General features: G+C 48.0%; 2 long non-coding RNA genes across 2 annotated transcripts in view; both read left to right on the forward strand.

The window, feature by feature from the left end:
* LOC148144460 (uncharacterized) overlaps window positions 1–22,891 on the forward strand; it is a 587,526-nt gene that overhangs the window by 542,050 nt on the left and 22,585 nt on the right. The window lies entirely within an intron of this gene.
* Window positions 16,054–21,493, forward strand: LOC148144474 (uncharacterized). Its single transcript, XR_015751455.1, has 3 exons — window positions 16,054–16,137; window positions 16,569–16,736; window positions 20,840–21,493. It is a non-coding gene; the product is annotated as an uncharacterized LOC148144474 (long non-coding RNA).

The raw sequence follows: 22,891 nt of genomic DNA on the forward strand, positions 1-22,891 counted from the left end.
ATACCTCTCCAATCTCCACAGGGCCCACACTCAACTTCCCACTTCTGTCTTTGATTGGCCCTATTCCTACCCTAATCATCCTTTTATTCCTCACATACCTATAGAAAGCTTTAGGTTCTCCTTTATTCTATTTGGTAAAGACTGTTCATGTCCTCTCTTTGCTCTTAACTCTCTCTTTAAATCCTTCCTAGCTGATCTGTAACTCTCCATCGCCTCTTCTGAACCATCTTGCCTCATCAACACATAAGCCTCCTTCTTCTTTGTCACAAGAGATGCAATTTCTGTTGTAAACCACAGTTCCCTTACCTTATCACTTCCTGCCTGACAGGGACATACCTATCAAGGACACACAATATCTGTTCCTTAAACCAGCTCCACATTTCAATTGTTCCCATCCCCTGCATTTTGCTACCCTATTCTATGCATCCTAAGTCTTGCCTAATTGCATTATAATTGCCCTTGCCCCATCGATAACTCTTGACCTGCGGCATGTTCCTATCCCTTTACATCGCTAAATGAAACCTAACTGAATTATGGTCACTCTCTCCAAAGTGCTCACCTTCCACTAAATCAAACACCTGGCCTAGTTCATTACCAAGCACCAGATCCAGTTTGACCTCCCCTCCTGCACACACTGGACAAAAACTGATCCATACGACGTACTAGAGTGAAAGCATTTCCAGTCAATGTTGGGGAAGTTAAAGTCCCCCATAATGACCACCCTGTTCCTTTCACTCCTACCCAGAATAATTTTGCTAATCCCCTCTTCCACCTCCCTGGAACTCTGCGGAGGCCTATAAAAAAACTCCAAGCAGTGTGACCTCTCCTCTCCTGTTTCTAACCTCAGCCCACATTACCTGAGTAGATGAGTCCTCATCAAAAGTTCTGTCAGCCACCGTTATACTATCCTTGACTAACAAGGCCATGCCTCTCCCTCTTTTACCGCCTTGGCTGTTCTTAATGAAAGATCAAAACCCTGGAACCTGCAACATCCATTCCTCACCCTGCTCTATCCATGTCTCCAAAATGGCCACAACATCCAAGTCCCAGGTACCTAGCCGTGCTGCAAGCTCACCTACCTTATTGCAGATACTCTGGCGTTGAAGTAGACACACTTCAAACCAGTTCGCTGTCTGCCAGCACATTCCTGTGACCCTGAAATCCTGTCCCTGTGATTCCTACTCTCATCCTCCTATGCACTACAGCTACACCACCGGTTCCCATCCCCCTGCTGATCTAGTTTAAAGCCACCCGAATAGCACCAGCAAATTTCCCACCCAGGATATTAGTACCCCCCTGGTTCAAGTGAAGACTGTCCTGTTTGTACAAGTCCCACCTTCCCCAGAATGAGCCCCAATTATCCTGAAACCCTCCCTCCTGCACCATCCTTGCAGCCACGTGTTCAGCTGATATATCTCCCTATTCCTTGCCTTGCTATCACGTGGCACGGGTAACAAACCAGAGATAACCACTCTGTTTGTCCTAGCCCTCAGCTTCTACCCTAGCTCCCTGAAATCCTGCCTTACATCCCTATCCCTCTTTCTGTGGGAGATTAGAAATGTTGTTTTTGCAGATGGGTGAGGTGGGGTAGTGGGGGGAAGGGAAGCGAAATTCTTGTAGTATGTAGCATACGTAAGGCTAAGACTTTAATGAATATAGAGGGTCTTTTCAAGAAAATAGTTTTAAGCTAGGAAATAACTTGAAAGTGTTGTAGTTGACCACAAAAAGAAGCAACAGGGGCATTTCACAATAAAGCTTATAGTATGATAAGAGAAACTGGATAAAAGAACAAGCTGTAACAAACAAGGAACAAAGAATGCAGACAAGGACAGCAGGATGGCCAGATAAGAAAATAACTAACAAGTGAGGTAATCAGCTTATGATCGGATGGGAAAAGGGAGGCGTGATTCCGCAACTTGTAAACTGAATAAGAAAGCTAACATGCTCTGTTTTAGCGCGCATTTCTGCTTGATTGCAGAAGCGTCTGGTACTTGCAAGACTGTAATAAATTGTTCTTGTTTCCAAGGCTTTGTCTCACGCTGATTGATTTGTGAGTGAGTTCTGTTTCTCACAATTGGGGGTCTCGTTCCGGGATGCAAAACTCAGACCGCTTGACACTCTTGGGATGACGGGGAGGTGTACCTCGCCGATTTCGGTGATCTCCGACTCCCTTGCTTGTCGTTGGCGGTTTGGGCGAGTACGATCCGGACTGGGAGATTTATGGCCGGACGTCCAGAAGAATATTCAAAAGCTCAAGGAGTCGTTGCGGGAAGCTCAAAGTGTCTGTGAGATACGGTGTCTGTGTGTGTGTGTGAGATAGAGAGAGAGAGAGAGAGAGAGAGAGAGAGAAAGAGCTGTACAGCAACTAGAAAGTTTAACTCTTTGTGATTTGGTTTGAATGCACAATTGTTTGTTGGTGATTGAATGTTTCTACTTTGTTCCCTGGAGCTCGAGATCCGGGACTGTTTTGAATCTGATTTCTGCTATGGAAATTTTAACATGATTTCTTTTAAGGTTAAGGATTTTACAGATTATAAAATAAAATGTTAACTCCTGTTCTTTTTACAGGTCATGACTGCCTTACTATCAGCTTCTAACTAATCTCTTTTATCCTTACATAAAAGTGATTTATGGAGAACAGTTGAAGTCTCAAAAAGCATATAGTTGGTCAGATTAATCGGACGAGTAAGGTGTCTAGTCAGGACCCTGAAGGGGGTGTGGAAGAGGGTGACTCCGGACCTCGTTAAGATTAATTAAATTAGCAACAATGGTAGGCAAGGTAAGTTGCCTGGGTAACGATCGATCTGTAAATAACGTTAAAGGGGAATATATTTCACCCGACAGTCCTTTGGGGAGAATGTTGGGAAATTGGGAACACAACTCCCAGACGCGGGGGAAAGATAAGGCTATAATGGTAAACTACTATTGTTGTTTTGTCTGGACTAGATAAAATATTAAGGCGCCTGGTATTTTTTGGCCCAAATATGGGTCCGATGAGGATTGGCTGTGTCAAGATCTTAATATATATGTCAATCGGAAAGAAGCGTACAGTCAAAAAGTGTCCAATTATGCGGTTTGTTGGATAGGGAGCGCAGGAGTAAAATTATGTCCCATGAATAGGGAGGAATCAGGGAAAGAACAGAAAAAGAATGAACAAGGGAAGCCACAATGGGACCTCTTAACGTGTTTGCCGCCCCCATATACTACTCCCCGGAACGAGCCTCCAGCTCCCAATATAGAACCGAGCCCAGACACAGAAATGGGAACGGACTCTGAACTAAAAGATGCAGAACCCGGGGGGGGGGGGGGGGGGCAGAGTCACTCGAGCCACCACACGTAAAGGAGGGGCAGAGATATTGGAAAATGTAAAATTATGTCCCTTACGAGAGGTTCCGATTGGGGAAGGTACAATCGGATATGTAAATGCTCCCTTAACTAGCAGTGAAGTTAGGGTCTTTACAAAGGAAATGAAAAGTTTAATAGAGGATCTGGTTGGACTAGCCGAACAATTAGAGCAATTCCTAGGGCCTAATTTATATACCTGGGGAGAACTGATGGCAATTTTAGGAACGTTATTTTCAGGGGAAGAACGAGGTATGATTAGGAGGAGAAAGTGAGGTCTGCAGATGCTGGAGATCAAAGTTGAAATTTTATTGCTGGAACAGCACAGCAGGTCAGGCAGCATCCAGGGAACAGGAGATTCGACGTTTCGGGCACAGGCCTTCTTCAGGAATGATTAGGAGAGCAGCTTTATAGGAATGGGAAACCAGGCACCCAGTTGGGGAAGAAGGGGCCCCAGCTGAACAGAAATTCCCAAATGTTGACCCACATTGGGAAAATAATGACAGAGAAGACAGGGAGTCAATGCGGGATCTATGAGAAATGGGAATATTAGGAATTAAAGAGGCGGCACCAAGATCATAAAACTTTGTTAAGGCCTTTGAAGTACGACAAGAGAAGGATGGAACCCCTTCTGCATTTCTTAAAAGGCTCAAGGAGGCCACAAGGAAGTGTTTGGGAATGGATCCCGATAATCAGATAGCACAGGGACTCTTAAAGGTCCAGTTTGTAACGAAATCATGGCCGGACATACAAAAGAAATTACAGAAATTAGATGGATGGAGTGAAAGACAGATGGAAGAGGTGTTACGAGAGGCACAGAAAGTGTATGTGAAAAGGGAAGACGAGAAGCAGAAACAGAAAGCCAAAATGATGGTGGAGGCAGTAGAAGAAATAACAAAAAGGACACTGGGGTCAAGGGATAACAGGAAGGGTTGGGGAGGACACGAAAGACAAGGGTCAGATACCTGGGAAAGGAGGCAACAAACCAGAGATAACCACTCTGTTTGTTCTAGCCCTCAGCTTCCACCCTAGCTCCCTGAAAGCCTGCCTTACATCCCTATCCCTCTTTGTTTTGTGGTTAGCACTGCTGCCTCACAGCGCCAGAGCCCCCGGTTCAATTCCCCTCCCACGTCTGCGCGAATATCCTCCCATTTTCCAAAGACGTGCAGGTTAAGGTGAATTGGCCAAGCTAAATTGCCCCGTAGTGTTAGGTGACGGGGAATGGGGCTGGGTGTTTTGCTCTTCGGTGGGTCGGTGTGGACTTGTTGGCCCGAAGGGCCTGTTTCCACACTGGAGGGAATCTGATCTAAAGTTCTGGAATTTATATATTGATGAACTGAAACCTGCAACCCATTCTAAAAGATGAAGGACTCAGCAGCGGTCCAGGTTTGTTCCAAATATTGCATCGGTTGCATGACACTGTGATGTTTTACAATTAATTCTGTGCCTTATGATCCTGCAGCACAGCTACCGGCAGAAGGAGCAACGCTGCAGAAGCCAGTGCTTCCAAATACACCTGGGTGGGCGGGGTGTACCATAAGGGGCGGGGTTTAGATTGGAGGGTGGGCGGAGCACATGGGCGGGGCGTGCTCGTGAGATGGCCGCGAGCTAGTAGGCGGGGCAAGGCGGCTATCCTGGAGGCGCGCGGCTTTGTGGGCGGTTGAGCGTGAGGGCATGGGGCGTGGTTTGACTCGCGCGGGGTCCGCGGCGTAGGGGCGGGGTTTGGTTCGCGAGTTGGAAAGGAGTTTGTGCCCTCGAGCCGGGGCTTGGTATCGATGGGGCGGGTTTACATGCAGCGTTCCAAAGTGCGGGGTGAACGAGCTGCGTCCGGAAGGGGCGGGGTTAACGAGCTGCGTTCGGAAGGGACGGGGTTAACGAGTGCGTCCGGAAGGGGCGGGGTTTACGAGCTGCGTCCGGAAGGGGCGGGAGTTTACCATCTGCGTTCGGAAGGGGCGGGGTTTATGTGCCGCTTTGGCGGAGGAGGGGGCGGGACCAGGGCCAGGGGGCGTGGCCACCCCCGAAGCCGGAAGTGTGCCAGCGGCCTGTTTCCTCCGCTGGAGCTTCGGCTGCAGTAAGTAAGGTAAAGCTTTATCAATATTTCCTTTTAAAGAGTTTGTATTTAATAACCAGTAATGGTTACTCAATATCATCATAAAGTCCCAAAATGCAATTCTTTTCAATGCATAGCAGATCAGCACTAAGAGTTAATTTTCTACGGGATTCAACAGCCTCAGCACTAAAACGGCTGTGAATGTTGCCACTCCGTTAATATTACCAACAAAGTTGGTCCATTGACCGAGCTAATGCACGCAGGTATACTGAAGCAGGGAATTATTTCCTTAAACAAAATCTTCACCACAGTCTCAGCAGTAGCATTAGGAGGAGGTTAGGCTTCAATGCACTTCGAAAAGACATCAGCAATAAGCAAAACACATTTATAGCAACTCAACTCATTTCTCCAACTCAATGAAGTCCAGTTAAAGTGTCTCCAAGGGACCCTCCAGCAAGGGAGTTCTCGTAGAGATACTTGAACTTCGATGTGGGGGATCGCCTACCCACTAACCTGTTTGATCACGTACAACATCCTGATCGGGAACCCTGACTGAGTATCGATGCGATCTGGAACGATCCAAGATTATCCTGATGTCATCTGGTGCACCAGATCAGACGCTTTCAACGTGGAGTCGCTTGAGCAATGGCGTGAGCTGCCAGAGGAAGTGGTGGGTGCTGGTACAATAACAAGTTAAAAGGCTCCTGGACTGGCATCTGAATATGAAGGGTTCAGATGGGTCAGGGCCAAGTGATGGCAAATGCAACTGGAGTCATAGAGATGTACAGCACAGAAAGAGACCCTTTGGTCCAACTCGTCCTTGCTGACAAGATAGCCAACCCAATTTAGTCCCAGCTGCCAGCATCCGGCCCAGAGAGAGGCTAAGTGATGGCAAACGTGACTAGATTAATTTAGGATATCTGGGCAGGTTGGGCCAAAGGGACTGTTTCCGTGCTGTGTGACTCTAATTGTCTTCAGTGAAAGCAGAAGTGTGGTTGTGAAGGCTGGACTTTCAGAGCATGTTTTGCCCTGACTGGGAGCAGAAGGGTTTGACTGAAGTGTATTGGTGTTAATGCCTTGATGTCTCATTTTGCTCTCACCTTCTTGGGGTCATTAACCATTTTGTGTCTGGTCCTTCCTCAAGAAGCTGCATTGCAGGTTCACCCTGAATTGACACTTTTTTTTTGCTTCCCAAAATCAGACCTGCTCACTCTCAGCAGGATCCCAGTGTTGTGAAAGATATTAACTTTCAGGTGGATGTATCCAAAATTCAGAGAGATGTTAGTATTGATGTTTTTGCTTTTTCTGCCCCTGTAAGATCCTGAATCAGCACCTTAAGGGGAATTAGTTAGAGCTGAGTGAGAACAGAGGGGGAGAGAGAGTGGGATGGTGCTTTCAATTTTGTGGAACAAAAGAATATTCCACAGAAAATAGAATTGCTTGTTCTGAATTTCTACCCTGCACTGATAGTGATGGCTTTTGTAATCTCTTTTTGCAGAGTATTTGAAAATCTGAAGACTGAAGTTTCAAAATCAACAGATGAAGGGCTTATGCCCGAAGCATTGACTCTCCTGCTCCTCGGATGCTGCCTGACCTGCTGTGCTTTTCCAGCGCCACATTTTTTGACTGACTCTCCAGCGTCTTCAGTCTTCACTTTGATGTCAATGTCTGACAGTCACTCAATCCATCGGGACCGCAACGATTTTTGACTGTGATTTCTGTGAGAGGGATCAACGCTTTTTGGTTCCTGTTTGAGGACGTTTTCAGCATCAGTGGGACTGGACGAGAGACCCCACTGTTGCAGCGCACTGTGTGTGGAGCCGGAAACAGTTATACGGCCTGGAAAGGGGATTTCACGGCACGGAGGGGCTCTAAACGTGTTTGTGTGCAGCTGATGCTGTGGCCATGGAGAAACCCGAGGAATCCCGCCCCGTGGAGAAACCGTGGAAGTGTGGCGACTGTGGGAAAGGCTTCCGTGTCCCGTCTGCCCTGGAGACTCATCGGCGCAGTCACACTGGGGAGAGGCCATTCCCCTGCACCGACTGCGGGAAAGCCTTCAGACATTCCTCTTACCTGTTGGCCCACCAGCGGGTCCACACGGGGGAGAGGCCCTTCAGCTGCCCAGAGTGCGGGAAGGCCTTCAGCACATCCTCCCACCTGCTGAGCCACCAGCGTGTACACACGGGGGAGAGGCCCTTCAGCTGTCCAGAGTGCGGGAAGGCCTTTACCCAGGCCTCCACCCTGCTGAGGCACAAGCGGGTCCATACGGGGGAAAGGCCTTTCAGCTGTCCCGAGTGCGGGAAGGCCTTCAGCAATTCCTCCACCCTGCTGACCCACCAGCATGTCCACACGGGAGAGAGGCCCTTCAGTTGCCCTGAATGCGGGAAGACCTTTACCCAGGTCTCCAACCTGCTGAGGCACCAGCGTGTCCATACGGGGGAAAGGCCTTTCAGTTGCCCTGAATGCGGGAAGGCCTTCAGCGATTCCTCCACCCTGCGGAGTCACCGGCATGTCCACACAGGGGAGATGCCGTTCACCTGCTCTCAGTGTGGGAAGGGCTTCACCTGCTCCTCCAATCTGCGGATCCACCAGCGTATCCACACGGGGGAGAGGCCCTTCAGCTGCCCCAAGTGCGGGAAGGCCTTCAGCAATTCCTGCGCCCTGTTGAGGCACCAGCATGTCCACACCGGGGAGGGGCCGTTCACCTGCTCTCGGTGCGGGAAGTGCTTCACCTGCTCCTCCACCCTGCAGAGCCACCAGCGGATCCACACAGGAGAGAGACCCTTCAGCTGCTCTCAGTGCGGGAAGGCCTTTACCCACGTCTCCTCCCTGATGACCCACCAGCGTATCCACACGGGGGAGAGGCCGTTCACCTGCTCTCAGTGCGGGAAGGGCTTCACCTGCTCCTTCAACCTCCAGACCCACCAGCGGGTCCACACGGGGGAGAGGCCCTTTAGCTGCCCAGAGTGCGGGAAGGCCTTTACCCAGGTCTCCACCCTGCTGAGGCACCAGCGGGTCCACACGGGGGAGAGGCCCTTCAGCTGCCCCGAGTGCGGGAAGGCCTTCAGGAATTCCTCCACCCTGCTGGCCCACCAGCGGGTCCACACGGGGGAGAGGCCCTTCAGCTGCCCCGAGTGCAGGAAGGGCTTCAGGTATTCCTCCCACCTGCTGACCCACCAGCGGGTCCACACGGGGGAGAGGCCCTTCAGCTGCCCAGAGTGCGGGAAGGCCTTTACCCAGGTCTCCACCCTGCTGAGGCACCAGCGGATCCACACCGGAGAGAGGCCGTTCACTTGCTCTCAGTGCGGGAAGGGCTTCACCTACTCCTCCAACCTGCGGAAACACCAGCGAGTTCACGTGCCATCGCAGGGAGATTGAAGAAGTGACGGCCGAGAGCCATTATCGATTGGACTATCAACCCGGTTCCGGGGACTCCCGGGTTTGAATCCCCCCACGACAGATGGCAGAATTGGCATTCGGTCAGAAATGTGGAGTTCGGAATCTAACGATGAGACTGTTTCAGGGAGGGGGTGGTACAGGGGAGAAAGCCCCCATCTGATTCACTCTCTCCCTTGTTAGGGAAGGGAACCGCCATTGTGGGAAAGGATTCACTCAGTCGTTCCAGCTGCATCCTTTACCCGGTCTGGCCTACACGTGACTCCAGACCCACAGCAGTCTGGTTGACACTACACTGCCCCTTCCTGGCAAATGAGCGGGGAGAAACTTACTTGGAGACAGGGTATGGGTTGAAATTGCTGAGTGAGGCAATACTTCCTCCGGGTTACGGCTGTACCAAGGATTCGATTACAAAGGGACAACTTGGTGCTGGCCAATAGTAAAGACAGTGAGGGGGGTGGGACAGGGGAGGTGTGGTGTGTGCACTTTGACCTTGAGGTGCTCAAAAAGCAACTGCTTTTTCTCTGCCTTTTTGCTGGGGGGGATCTGAAGCTGTAACAAAGTTGGGTTGCAATAAAGGTTACCTGAACTTACCACTGGGCTCAGAAAGCTTTGAGCTCCAAGAGGTTTTTGTTTTAAAGCTGCTCATTTCTTTCAGCCTCCTGCACTAAGTTTAGAACAGAGAACAAAGAACATAGAACAATACAGCGCACAACAGGCCCTTCAGCCCTCGATGTTACGCAACCTGTGAACTATTCTCAGCTCGTTCCCTGACACTATCCCAAAATCAACCATGCGCTTACCTAAGGATTGTTTAAATCTCCCTAATGTGGCTGAGTTGACTACCTTAGCAGGTAGGGCATTCCACGCCCTTACCACTCTCTGCATAAAGAACTTGCCTCTGACATCTGTCTTAAATCTATCACCCTTCAATTTGTAGTTATGCCCCCCTCGTACAAGCTGATGTCACTATCCTAGGAAAGAGTCTTTCACTGTCTGCCCTATCTAATCCTCTGATCATCTTATATGTCTCTATCAAATCACCTCTTAGCCTCCTTCTTTCCAATGAGAACGGACCCAAGTCTCTCAGCCTTTCCTCATAAGACCCTCCCTCCAGACCAGGCAACAACCTGGTAAATCTCTTCTGCACCGTTTCCAATGCTTCCCACATCCTTCCTGAAATATGGGGGCCAGAACTATACACAATATTCCAAGCGTTTTGTATAGTTGCAGCGTGATATTGCGGTTCCCCGGAACTCAATCCCTCTACGAACGAAACCTAACACACTGTATGCCTTCTTCACAGCACTATCCACCTGAGTGGCAACTTTCAGGGATCTATGCACATGGACTCCAAGATCACTGGCTTCCTGTTATTCTTCCCAAAGTGAATCACCTCACATTTAGCTGCATTGAACTCCATTTACCACCTCTCAGCCCAATTCTGCTAATCCATCCACCTCTGCCTGCACCTAAGTAATTTTAAAAATGACAAACCGCAGGAGTCCCAAAACAGATCCTTGTGGCACACCACTAGTAACCGGACTCCAGGCTGAATATTTTCCATAAACCATCACTCGCTGCCTTCTTTCAGAATGCCAGTTTCTAATCCAAACTGCTAAATCACCCTCGATCACCCATGCCTCTGCATTTTCTCCAACATCCTACCATGTGGAACCTTTACGGAGGTCCATGTACACCATGTCAACTGCCCTATCCTCATCTACATGCTTGGTCACCTTCTCAAAAAACTCAATAAGGTTTGTGAGACACGATCTGCCCTTGATGAAACCATGTTGACTATCTGAAATCAAATTGTTGCTTGCTAGATGATTATAAATCCGATCTCTAATATTCCTTTCCAAAAGCTTTCCTTCAACAGAAGTAAGGCTCACTGGTCTATAATTACCTGGGTCATCTCTGCTGCCCTTCTTGAACAAGGGCACAACATTTGCAATCCTCCACTCTGGTACGAAGCCTGTAGACAATAACAACTCAAATATCAAAGTCAAAGGCTCTGCTATCTCCTCCCTCGCTTCCCAGAGAAACCTCGGATAAATCCCATCTGGCCGAGGGCACTTGTCTACTTTCACTCCTTCTAGAATTGATAACACCTGTGTGCAACTAACCTTGATCCTTTCGAGTCTAATATCTCGTACCTCATTCTTCTCCTCTACAATATTCTCCTTTTCCTGAGTGAAGACCGATGAGAGATATTCATTAACACCTCTCCAATCTCCACAGGGCCCACATTCAACTTCCCACTTCTGTCTTTGATTAGCCCTATTCCTACCCTAATCATCCTTTTATTCCTCACATACCTATAGAAAGCTTTAGGGTTCTCCTTTATTCTATTTGTTAAGGACTGCTCATGTCCTCTCTTTGCTCTTAACTCTCTCTTGAAATCCTTCCTAGCTAATCTGTGACTCTCCATCGCCTCATCTGAACCATCTTGCCTCATCAACACATAAGCCTCCTTCTTCTTTGTAACAAGAGATGCAATTTCTGTTGTAAACCACGGTCCCCTTACCTTATCACTTCCTCCCTGCCTGACAGGGACATACCTATCAAGGACACACTATATCTGTTCCTTAAACCAGCTCCACATTTCAATTGTTCCCATTCCCTGCATTTTGCGACCCTATTCTATGCATCCTAAGTCTTGCCTAATTGCATTATAATTGCCCTTGCCCCATCGATAACTCTTGACCTGCGGCATGTTCCTATCCCTTTACATCGCTAAATGAAACCTAACTGAATTATGGTCACTCTCTCCAAAGTGTTCACCTTCCACAAAATCAAACATCTGGCCTGGTTCATTTGCCAAGCACCAGATCCAGAGTGACCTCCCCTCTTATCGACCTTCGACATACTGTGTCAGAAAGCCCTCCTGCGCACACTGGACAAAAACTGATCCATACGACGTACTATAGTGAAAGCATTTCCAGTCACTGTTGGGGAAGTTAAAGTCCCCCATAATGACCACCCTGTTCCTTTCACTCCTACCCAGAATAATTTTGCTAATCCCCTCTTCCACCTCCCTGGATCTCTGCGGAGGCCTATAAAAAAACTCCAAGCAGTGTGACCTCTCCTCTCCTGTTTCTAACCTCAGCCCACATTACCTGAGTAGATGAGTCCTTATCAAAAGTTCTGTCAGCCACCGTTATACTATCCTTGACTAACAAGGCCACGCTTCTCCCTCTTTTACCGCCTTGGCTGTTCTTAATGAAAGATCAAAACCCTGGAACCTGCAACATCCATTCCTCACCCTGCTCTCTCCATGTCTCCGAAATGGCCACAACATCCAAGTCCCAGGTACCTAGCTGTGCTGCAAGCTCACCGACCTTATTGCGGATACTCTGACGTTGAAGGAGACACACTTCAAATCACTTCGCTGTCTGCCAGCACATTCCTGTGACCCTGAAATCCAGTCCCTGTCCTTCCTACTCTCATCCTCCTGTGCATTGCAGCTACACCCCCCGGTTCCCATCCCCCTGCTGAGCTAGTTTAAACCCACCCGAATAGCACCAGCAAATTTCCCACCCAGGATATTAGTACCCCTCTGGTTCAAGTGAAGACTGTCCTGTTTGTACAAGTCCCACCTTCCCCAGAATGAGCCCCAATTATCCAAAAACCTGAAACCCTCCCTCCTGCACCATCCTTGCAGCCACGTGTTCAGCTGATATATCTCCCTATTCCTTGCCTTGCTATCACGTGGCATGGGTAACAAACCAGAGATAACCACTCTGTTTGTTCTAGCCCTCTGCTACCACCCGAGCTCCCTGAAATCCTGCCTTACATCCCTATCCCTCTTTCTGTGGGAGATTAGAAATGTTGTTTTTGCAGATGGGTGAGGGGGTGTAGTAGGGGGAAGGGAAGCGGAATTCTTGTAGCATGTAGCATACATAAGGCTACGACTTTAATGAATATAGAGGGTCTTTTAAAGAAAATAGTTTTAAGCTAGGAAATAACTTTAAAGTGTTGTAGTTGACCACAAAAAGAAGCAGCAGGGGTATTTCACAATAAAGCTGAAGTTTATACTGATTCCGCAATAAAGTGATTCCGCAATTTGTAAACTGAATAAGAAAGCTAACATGCTCTGTTTTGGCGCGCATTTCTGCTTGATTGCAGAAGCGTCCAGTACTTAGAAGACTGTAATAAATTGTTCTTGTTTCCAAGGCTTTGTCTCAGGCTGATTGATTTGTGAGTGAGTTCTGTTTCTCACAATTGGGGGCCTCGTTCCGGGATCCAGGACTCAGACCGCTCGACACTCTTGGGATGACCGTGGAGGTGCACCTTGCCGATTTCGGTGATCTCCGACTCCCTTGCTTGTCGTTGGCGGTTTGGGCGAGTACGATCCGGACTGGGAGACCCTGGAAACAAGGCGGGCAGACGCGGCGGGTTAGGTCGGGCAGCTCTTGTGCACCGGACCCGGGTAGGGAAAGGTCTTAAAGGATATATCTGGGTGACTGGGGGCAGTGGTATTTGCTGCAAGAATTGCTGCGGGACGGGGCACACCGAAATTACCAGGTAACTCTGTGCACAGACCAAGGTCAGAAGAGAGACCTTTTATGTCTTGCCTTGGTGGTCAGGACATATAAAAGTATGGGGAATTGGTGATATATAAAATTAAGCATATGTCAATGGAAAACAGCCAGTGTCAGAAGGGCTAGTAGTTGAAGGGCTACTGAGGATGCCCTTCATAACTAACTTATGACCAGACGTCCAGATGAATATTCAAAAGCTAGAGGAGTCGTTGCGGAAAGCTCAAAGTGTCTGTGAGACACGGTGTCTGTGTGTGTGTGTGTGAGAGAGAGAGAAAGAGCTGTACAGCAACTAGAAAGTTTAACCCGGTGTGATTTGGTTTGAATGCACATTTGTTTGTTGGTGATTGAATGTTTCTGCTTTGTTCCCTGGAGCTTGAGATCCGGGACTGTTTTGAATCTGATTTCTACTATGGAAATTTTAACATTTCTCTTAACGTTAAGGATTTTATAGATAATGAAATAAAGTGTTAACTCCTGTTCTTTTTACAGGTCATGACTGCCTTACTATCAGTTTCTAACTAATCTCTTTTATCCTTACATAAAAGTGATTTATGGAGGACAGTTGAAGTCTCAAAAAGCATATAGTTGGTCAGATTAATTGGACGAGTAAGGTGTCTAGTCAGGACCCTGAAGGGGGTGTGGAAGAGGGTGACACCGGACCTCGTTAAGATTAATTAAATCAGCAACAATGGGAGGCACGGGGAGTTGGCTGGGTAACGATCGATCTGTAAATAACGTTAAAGGGGAATATATTTCACCCGACAGTCCTTTGGGGAGAATGTTGGGAAATTGGGAACACAACTCCCGGACGCGGGGGAAAGATAAGGCTACAATGGTAAACTATTGTTGTTTTGTCTGGACTAGATAAAATATTAAGGCGCCTGGTATTTTTTGGCCCAAATATGGCCCAGATGAGGATTGGCTGTGTCAAGATCTTAATATATATGTCAATCGGAAAGAAGCGTACAGTCAAAAAGTGTCCAATTATGCGGTTTGTTGGATAGGGAGCGCGGGAGTAAAATTATGTCCCATGAATAGGGAGGAATCAGGGAAAGAACAGAAAAAGAATGAACAAGGGAAGCCACAATGGGATCCCTTAACATGTTTGCCGCCCCTATATACTACTCCCCGGAACGAGCCTACAGCTCCTGAAGTAGAACCGTGTCCAGACACAGAAATGGGAACGGACTCTGAACTAAAAGATGCAGAACCTGCGGGGGGGGGCCCAGAGTCACTCGAGCCACCACACGTAAAGGAGGGGCAGAGATATTGGAAAATGTAAAATTATGTCCCTTACGAGAGGTTCCGATTGGGGAAGGTACAATCGGATATGTAAACGCTCCCTTAACGAGCAGTGAAGTTAGGGTCTTTACAAAGGAAATGAAAAGTTTAATAGAGGATCCGGTTGGACGAGCCGAACAATTAGAGCAATTCCTAGGGCCTAATTTATATACCTGGGGAGAACTGATGGCAATTTTAGGAACGTTATTTTCAGGGAAAGAACGAGGTATGATTAGGAGAGCAGCTTTATAGGAATGGGAAAAGAGGCACGCAGTTGGGGAAGAAGGGGCCCCAGCAGAACAGAAATTCCCAAATGTTGACCCTCAGTTGGAAAATAATGACAGAGAAGACAGGGAGTCAATGCGGGATCTATGAGAAATGGGAATATTAGGAATTAAAGAGGTGGCACCAAGATCATAAAACTTTGTTAAGGCCTTTGAAGTACGACAAGAGAAGGATGGAACCCCTTCTGCATTTCTTAAAAGGCTCAAGGAGGCCACAAGGAAGTGTTTGGGAATGGATCCCGATAATCAGATAGCACAGGGACTCTTAAAGGTCCAGTTTGTAACGAAATCATGGCCGGACATACAAAAGAAATTACAGAAATTAGATGGATGGAGTGAAAGACAGATGGAAGAGCTGTTACGTGAGGCACAGAAAGTGTATGTGAAAAGGGAAGACGAGAAGCAGAAACAGAAAGCCAAAATGATGGTGGAGGCAGTAGAAGAAATAACAAAAAGGAGACTGGGGTCAAGGTCTAACAGGAAGGGTACGGGAGGACACGAAAGACAAGGGTCAGATACCTGGGAAAGGAGGCAACAAACCAGAGATAATCACTCTGTTTGTTCTAGCCCTCAGCTTCCACCCTAGCTCCCTGAAATCCTGCCTTGCATCCCTATTCCTCATTTTTTTGTGGTTAGCACTGCTGCCTCACAGCACCAGAGCCCCAGGTTCAATTCCCCCCCCCCCCCCCCCCACGTCTGCGTGGGTATCCTCCCACAGTCCAAAGACGTGCGGGTTAGGGTGAATTGGCCAAGCTAAATTGCTCCGTAGTGTTTGGTGACGGGGAATGGGGCTGGGTGTTTTGCTCTTCGGCGGGTCGGCGTGGACTTGTTGGCCCGAAGGGCCTGTTGCCACACTGGAGGGAATCTGATCTAAAGTTCTGGAATTTATATATTGAGGAACTGAAACCTGCAACCCATTCTAAAAGCAAAGCAGCAGTCCAGGTTTGTTCCAAATATTGCATCGGTTGCATGACACTGTGATGTTTTGGTATTAATTCTGTGTCTTATGATCCTGCAGCACAGCTACCGGCAGAAGAAGCAGCGCTGCAGAAGCCAGTGCTTCCAAATACACCTGGGTGGGCGGGGTTTACGATCCGCGTTCTGAAGGGGCGGGGCTTACGCGTCGCCTTGTCGGAGGAGGGGGCGGGACCAGGGCCAGGGGGCGTGGCCACCCCCGAAGCCGGAAGTGTGCCCGCGGCCTGTTTCCTCCGCTGGAGCTTCGGCTGCAGCAAGTAAGGTAAAGCTTTATCAATATTTCCTTTTACAGAGTTTGTATTTAATAACCAGTAATGGTTACTCAATATCATCATAAAGTCCCAAAATGCAATTCTTTTCAATCCATAGCAGATCAGCACTAAGAGTTAATTTTCTACGGGATTCAATAGCCTCAGCACTAAAATGGTCTCACAAGGGAACGGCTGTGAATGTTATCACTTGGTGTCCTGTTCACACAGATTCACCGATGCTGAGGCAAACGTTCTTAATTGCCTCACAGCATCCTGTTATCACTTGGTGAGCCCAGGTGTCCCTATCTTTAAGTTCTCTCCTCTTTCTGAGCTTTCCTGCCTGTTTATTTTCTAGTGCAGTAAATGTATTCAACAATTCAGCATTACATTTTAGTCTGAATGTTGAAAGGCAAGTTTTAAGACTATATACTTTCTCACCCAGATGCCCACACCCTCATTCCTCCCTTTGATTGCACCGCGATCACTGAAAGAGAAGGCTAATCCAAACGAATGCCCTTCAAGGTGGTCCAGCCATCAACATCCTGTAGAGCAACACCACCATCCTCGCAGCTCATCTGGTCATATTTATCATCGTCATCGACATGTGTGGGTGAGCCATCGGATCGCAAAAGGAGCATCTTCTGGGGCAAATCTATATCACTAAGGGACCTCATAAGCCTAGCAATTAAATACCCAACAATACCAATACCGACAAACAAACATAGCTAAATTGATAAGCCAATTGTACATGAGCCCAATCTGCAGTTTCCCCAACTGGTCCCTTCAGTCATTCTGTCAAGGAATGCCTGGATCTCTTCTTGTATCTGAGGAATATTGCCAGTGAGATCGGGAATGCCCATAGTGCATTTATCTTGGACAATGGTGCAGACCTCACCCTCCCGGGCGAGTATATAGTCTAAGGCATACCGATTCTGCATAGAGTAAAGACACAGGTCTGATAATCCCAGTTTACTCTGTTCCAGAGCCTCTTTAGTCTTATTTCCGCGAATGGTCAGGCCACAAAAGAGGGAATTGCGGTTCTTTTGACTTGTCACTCCTGCCGATCCTTCCAACCTCAGGGTACTCTGGATTCCCCAGCCTATTGGGTGTCCTGTATTGTCACCCAGTCCCTTGGGATCCTTCCAGTTGGAGCAAGGTTGGCTGACACCGACCGCTGCATCCTCCTCAGATGGACGTTCCATCGACTTGTCCACTGGCCAGGACAAGGTACTGTTGTGGGAACAAGGGCTCCGATGGTGACCTTATGAGGGACATCTTTGCCATCCAGGACAAGGAAATTGGTAGCTTTACCTTTACCTTAAGAAATAATAGTCTGGTTTGGGGTATATTAGGGAGAGTTTGTCAAAGTAGGTTACTGAAATGTTACAGCAGGGGGTCTGGTCAGATCTACAGGAGTAAAGGGTCGACGTTTTAGATTAGATTAGATTAGATTACTTACAGTGTGGAAACAGTGATGAATAGATTGGAATTGGAGACTGGGGACAGGCAAGTAAGTCATCTCCCGATAGAGAGGAGTAACATACTACTGTCTCTGGGGTGAATAGCGTTCTGTGGGCCTGTATAAATACGTTGTTTGTGGATTGAGGAGTTTCCCCTATCAGTCCACACCGCCCTGCCGAAGCGCAACCCACCCATACCCCTACACATCTACCCCTTACCGAAAACTACAGGCAATTTACCATGGCCAATTCACCTGACCTGCACTTCTTTGGACCGTGGGAGGAAACCCACGCAGACACGGGGAGAATGTGCAAACTCCACACAGTCAGTCGCCTGAGGCGGGAATTGAACCCGGGTCTCTGGCGCTGTGAGGCAGCAGTGCTAACCGCTGTGCCACCGTGCCGCCCACGGTGGCACAGAGGAATCGCTTGAGCACTGTAAAAATGGGCCAAGGGATTCGAGCACTCGCACTGTATGGGAGACAATGGTCTTCAGAATGCTGTTCACATTGGGCTCTCCCTTAGCTCTATTGTACATGGTCTTGGTGACAGTATCAGATTCTGAAAAGAGAAAAGGCCTATAAATGCACAAGGGAAGGGTTCCGTTCCAGGTCCAGGCCGCATAAGGCCTGCTGTACCCCAGCCAGTGTTAGACCAGCTGTTTGTATACACAGACCCGAGGTATTGGAAAGTGATATTTCTCTTCATGGGGTCGACAGTAGGAAGTCTGATGAATAGATTGGAATCGGGGACTGGGGACGGGGCAAGTAAGTCATCTCCTGATAGAGAGGAGTAACATACTACTGCCTCTGGGGTGAAGAGCGTTCTGTGGGCCTGTATAAATAAGTTGTTTGTGGATTGAGGAGTTTCCCCGATCAGGCTTCCCTTTTCTCGAGTCGGCCCGTCCTGCAAAATGGGATGGTGTTCCTGGGCATATTTACCATAATAACAGGGTTGATCATTTTTATCTTCATGAGGCTTGCGTCTGCAGGTAAAATCAAAAAAACATGGTAACGACATGATAACTCTCACTGATTTCTACTGTCCAGATGGACCATCTGGTCTTTCTGATGTAAGAGTCCATTGCAATAATCAATCTTCATCACGTTCCACACGTCAAAGGCGTCTGGTCCGGTGCACTGGACGACATCTCCTCAGCATGGGTGGTGGATAATCTCTGATCATTCCTGGTCGCATCCATAGTTAGTGGCTTTCCCCATCAGGATATTGTACGTGATCAGAAAGGTGAGGAGATAAGCGATCCGCAAATGTCCCTCCTCTTAGTTCAAGTATCTGTAATAAGATTAACATTAGAACAACAGCAAAATTCAAAACCCAACTGGACAGGGTCCATTCCTTTTGTTGAGATCCAGGATTCTCTCCTCCTCTTCCCCCCTTTTGATTGGTGCGGTCAATCAATTTACAACGGTGCAGTTGGACCCAAGCTGAGCTCCCAGCGACTGGGACCGCCGTAGGGGTGGGAAGTAAAACCTGGAAGGGGCCATCCCAACGAGGTTGGAGACCTTTGCCAGTCCAGTTCTTGACGAGCACCAACGAACCAGGTTCTGCCCGTGACAAGGCTGAAAGGGAGGGAACATCGCTGTAGGCCGCATGCTCCTGGGAGTGAAAGGCACGCATAACATTAGTTAGAGCAAGAACATAACCAATCATTGCTTCGGTCATGTGGTGGACGTGGACTGAGAAGGGTGCCGAATCGTTCCAAGGGTACGGAGGCGGTGACCAGAGAGACTGTCAGCTGGAGACAGTCATGTCTTGCCCGCAGATATGGATCGCATCTGGAATAAGGCCACAGGGATTAGCATAACCAGGAGAGGCCAGACTCGGCCATTAATTTGGCAAGTTTAGTCTTGAGTCTGGTTAAAACATTCAACAAGGCCGGCCGCCTGAGGATAAGCTCCATGCAGTTGCTGACAAATACAAAGCTGGGAACAGAGTTCTCCGTTAATATTACCTACAAAGTTGGTCCATTGACCGAGCTAATGCACGCAGGTATACTGAAGCAGGGAATTATTTCCTTAAACAAAATCTTCACCACAGTCTCAGCAGTAGCATGAAGAGGAGGGAAGGCTTCAATCCACTTACAAAAGACATCAACAATAAGCAAAACACATTTATAGCAACTCAACTCATTTCTCCAACTCAATGAAGTCCAGTTGAAGTGTCTCCAAGGGACCCTCCAGCAAGGGAGTTCTCATAGAGATACTTGAACTAAGAGGTGGGGGATCGCCTACCCATGGACCTGTTTGATCACGTACAACATCCTGATCGGGAAAGCCACTGACTGAGTATCGATGCGATCTGGAATGATCTGAGATTATCCTGGTGTCATTTGGTGCACCAGATCAGACGCTTTCAACATGGAGTCGCTTGAGCAATGGCGTGAGCTGCCAGAGGAAGTGGTGGGTGCTGATACGATGACAAGTTAAAAGGCCCCTGGATGGGCATCTGAATATGAAGGGTTCAGTTGGGTCAGGGCCAAGTGATGGCAAATGCGACTGGAGTCATAGAGATGTACAGCACAGAAACAGACCCTTCGGTCCAACCCGTCCTTGCTGACAAGATAGCCAACCCAATTTAGTCCCAGCTGCCAGCACCCGGCCCATATAGGGGCCAAGTGATGGCAAACGTAACTAGATTAATTTAGGATATCTGGGCAGGTTGGGCCAAAGGGTCAGTTTCCGTGCTGTGTGACTCTAATTGTCTTCAGTGGAAGCAGAAGTGTGGTTGTGAAGGCTGGACTTTCAGAGCATGTTTTGCCCTGACTGGGAGCATAAGAGTTTGACTGAAGTGTGTCGGTGTTAATGCCTTGATGTCTCATTTTGCTCCCACCTTCCCAGGGTCGTTAACCATTTTGTGTCTGGTCCTTCCTCCAGAAGCTGCGTTGCAGGTTCACCCTGAATTGACACTTTTTTTTTGCTTCCCAAAATCAGACCTGCTCACTCTCAGCAGGATCCCAGTGTTGTGAAAGATATTAACTTTCAGGTGGATGTATCCAAAATTCAGAGAGATGTCAGTCTTGACGTTTTTGCTTTTCTGCCCCTGTAAGATCCTGAATCAGCACCTTCAGGAGAATTAGATAGAGCAGAGAGGGAACAGAGGGGGAAGAGGGTGTGGGAGTGTTTTCAATTTTGTGGAACAACAAAAGAAAAGAATATTCCACAAAATAGAATTGCTTGTTCTGAATTTCTACCCTGCACTGATAGTGATGACTTTTGTAATCTGTTTTTAACAGTGTATTTGAAGATCTGAAGACTGAAGCTTCAAAATCAACAGATGAAGGGCTGATGCCCGAAACATTGACTCTCCTGCTCCTCAGATGCTGCCTGACCTGTTGTGCTTTTCCAGCGGCACACTTTTCGACACTGACTCTCCAGCGTCTGCAGTCCTCACTTTGACGTCAATGTCTGACAGTCACTCAATCCATCGGGACCGCAATGATTTTCAACTATGATTCTGTGAGAAGGAGCAAAGCGTTTTGTTTCCTGTTTGAGTACGTTTTCAGCATCAGTGGGACTGAATGAGAGACCCTACTGTTGCAGCGCAATGAGTGTTGAGCCTGAAACAGTTATACGGCCTGGGAAGAGGAATTCACGGTGGGGAGGGGCTCCACACGCATTTGTGTGTAACTGAAGCTTCGGCCATGGAGAAACCCGAGGAATCCAGCCCTGTGGAGAAACGATGGAAGTGTGGCGACTGCAAGAAAAGATTCTGTGTCCCGTCTGTCCTGGAGACTCATCGTCGCAGCCACACCAGGGAGAGCCCGTTCCCCTGTCCCGTCTGCGGGAAGGGCTTCAGCACTTCCTCCACCCTGCCAACCCACCAGCGGATCCACACTGGGGAGACGCCCTTCAGCTGCCCCGAGTGTGCAGGAAGGCCTTCAGCGATTCCTCCACCCTGCTGAGGCACCCTGCTGAGTGCCAGTATCGACTGGACTACCAACCCAGTTCCAGGGGCTCCCGGGTTTGAATCCCACTGCAGCAGATGGTGCGATACAGGGTATGGGTTGAAATTGCCGAGTGAGACAACACTTCCTCCAAGTTAAGGCTGTACCAAGGATCCAATTACAAAGGGACAACTTGGTGGTGACCAACAGTAAAGAAGTGAGGTAGGGGGGTGGTGGGGTAGCGTGTGCGTTTCGACCTTGAACTGTTTAAAAAGCAGCTACTTTTTCTCTGCCTTTTTGCTGAGGGGGTTTGAAGCTGTAACAAAGTTGGATGTCAATAAAAGTTACCTGAATTTACCCCCGGCTCAGACTCTCATTGAAAGCTTTGAGCTCCAAGGTTTTTGTTTTAAAGTTGCTCATTTCTTTCAGCTTCCTGCACTAAGCTTCCAATGTGACGTATCAGATGGATCAGTGAATGAGCAGCCAGTTTCGTTAGAAATTGTGAATTTTTCAGGAGTGCATAGTGTGTCATTTCATCGGCGTTGTAAAGTTTACTGGCAGCATTGGGAGGTGTGGGCTGTGCTCACTAGAAATGATGTGGAGGAGCCGGTAGTGGACTCGCCTGGATGAAGTTAAAAATCACACAACACCAGGTTATAGTCCAACAGGTTTATTTGGAAATGTGAGTTTTTGGAGCACTGCTGCTTCATCGGGTAGCTGTAGAGCAGGATCATAAGACACAGATTTTATAGCAAAAGATCACAGTGTCATGCAACTGATAGGATATATTGAACAAACCAAGATTGCTGTTAAGTCTTTCACCTTTTAGAATGCGTTGCAGGTTTCAGTTCATTAATATGTAAATCCCAGAACATCTTTTGATTCACATTCTCAAGATGACTTAAGTTTTTTTTAAAAAAGTGACAACTCAGCCCAGACAGCCCCGATAAAGGTGTGAGGTTCGAGTCTGTCAATGTCCCAATTTTGAATCAGACTGGTTCTATTTCCAAAGTAGGAATGTATAAAATATTACATGGATTGACTGCCTGCAGACTGTGCACTTTTTGAGCAAAATTGAATGTATCTGCAAACATAATTCTGCCAATACAAATTTGCCCAAAAAGTGATGTGTGAGTTTATGCATGAGTGCACATAAGAGTGTGATGGAGTATATGCCTGTGAGTGTGTTGGGAGTGTATGTGTGCGTGTCTGAGAGAGCACGTATGTATGAGTGAGGTATGAATAAAAGCAAGGGCTTGCGTTTTGCTAAAGCAAGGACAGTCAGGACTTGTACAGTTAATGGTAGGGCCCTGTGTCATGCTGTAAGAGAGAGACATGGTGGGGTTCAGTTACACAGTTCTTTCAAAGTTGCTTCACTGCCAAACAGGGTGGTTAAGAAGG

This window comes from Chiloscyllium plagiosum, unplaced genomic scaffold, assembly GCF_037043375.1.
Source record: "Chiloscyllium plagiosum isolate Xiang-an unplaced genomic scaffold, Cpla_swu_hap1 HiC_scaffold_27, whole genome shotgun sequence".
NCBI lineage: Eukaryota > Metazoa > Chordata > Chondrichthyes > Orectolobiformes > Hemiscylliidae > Chiloscyllium > Chiloscyllium plagiosum.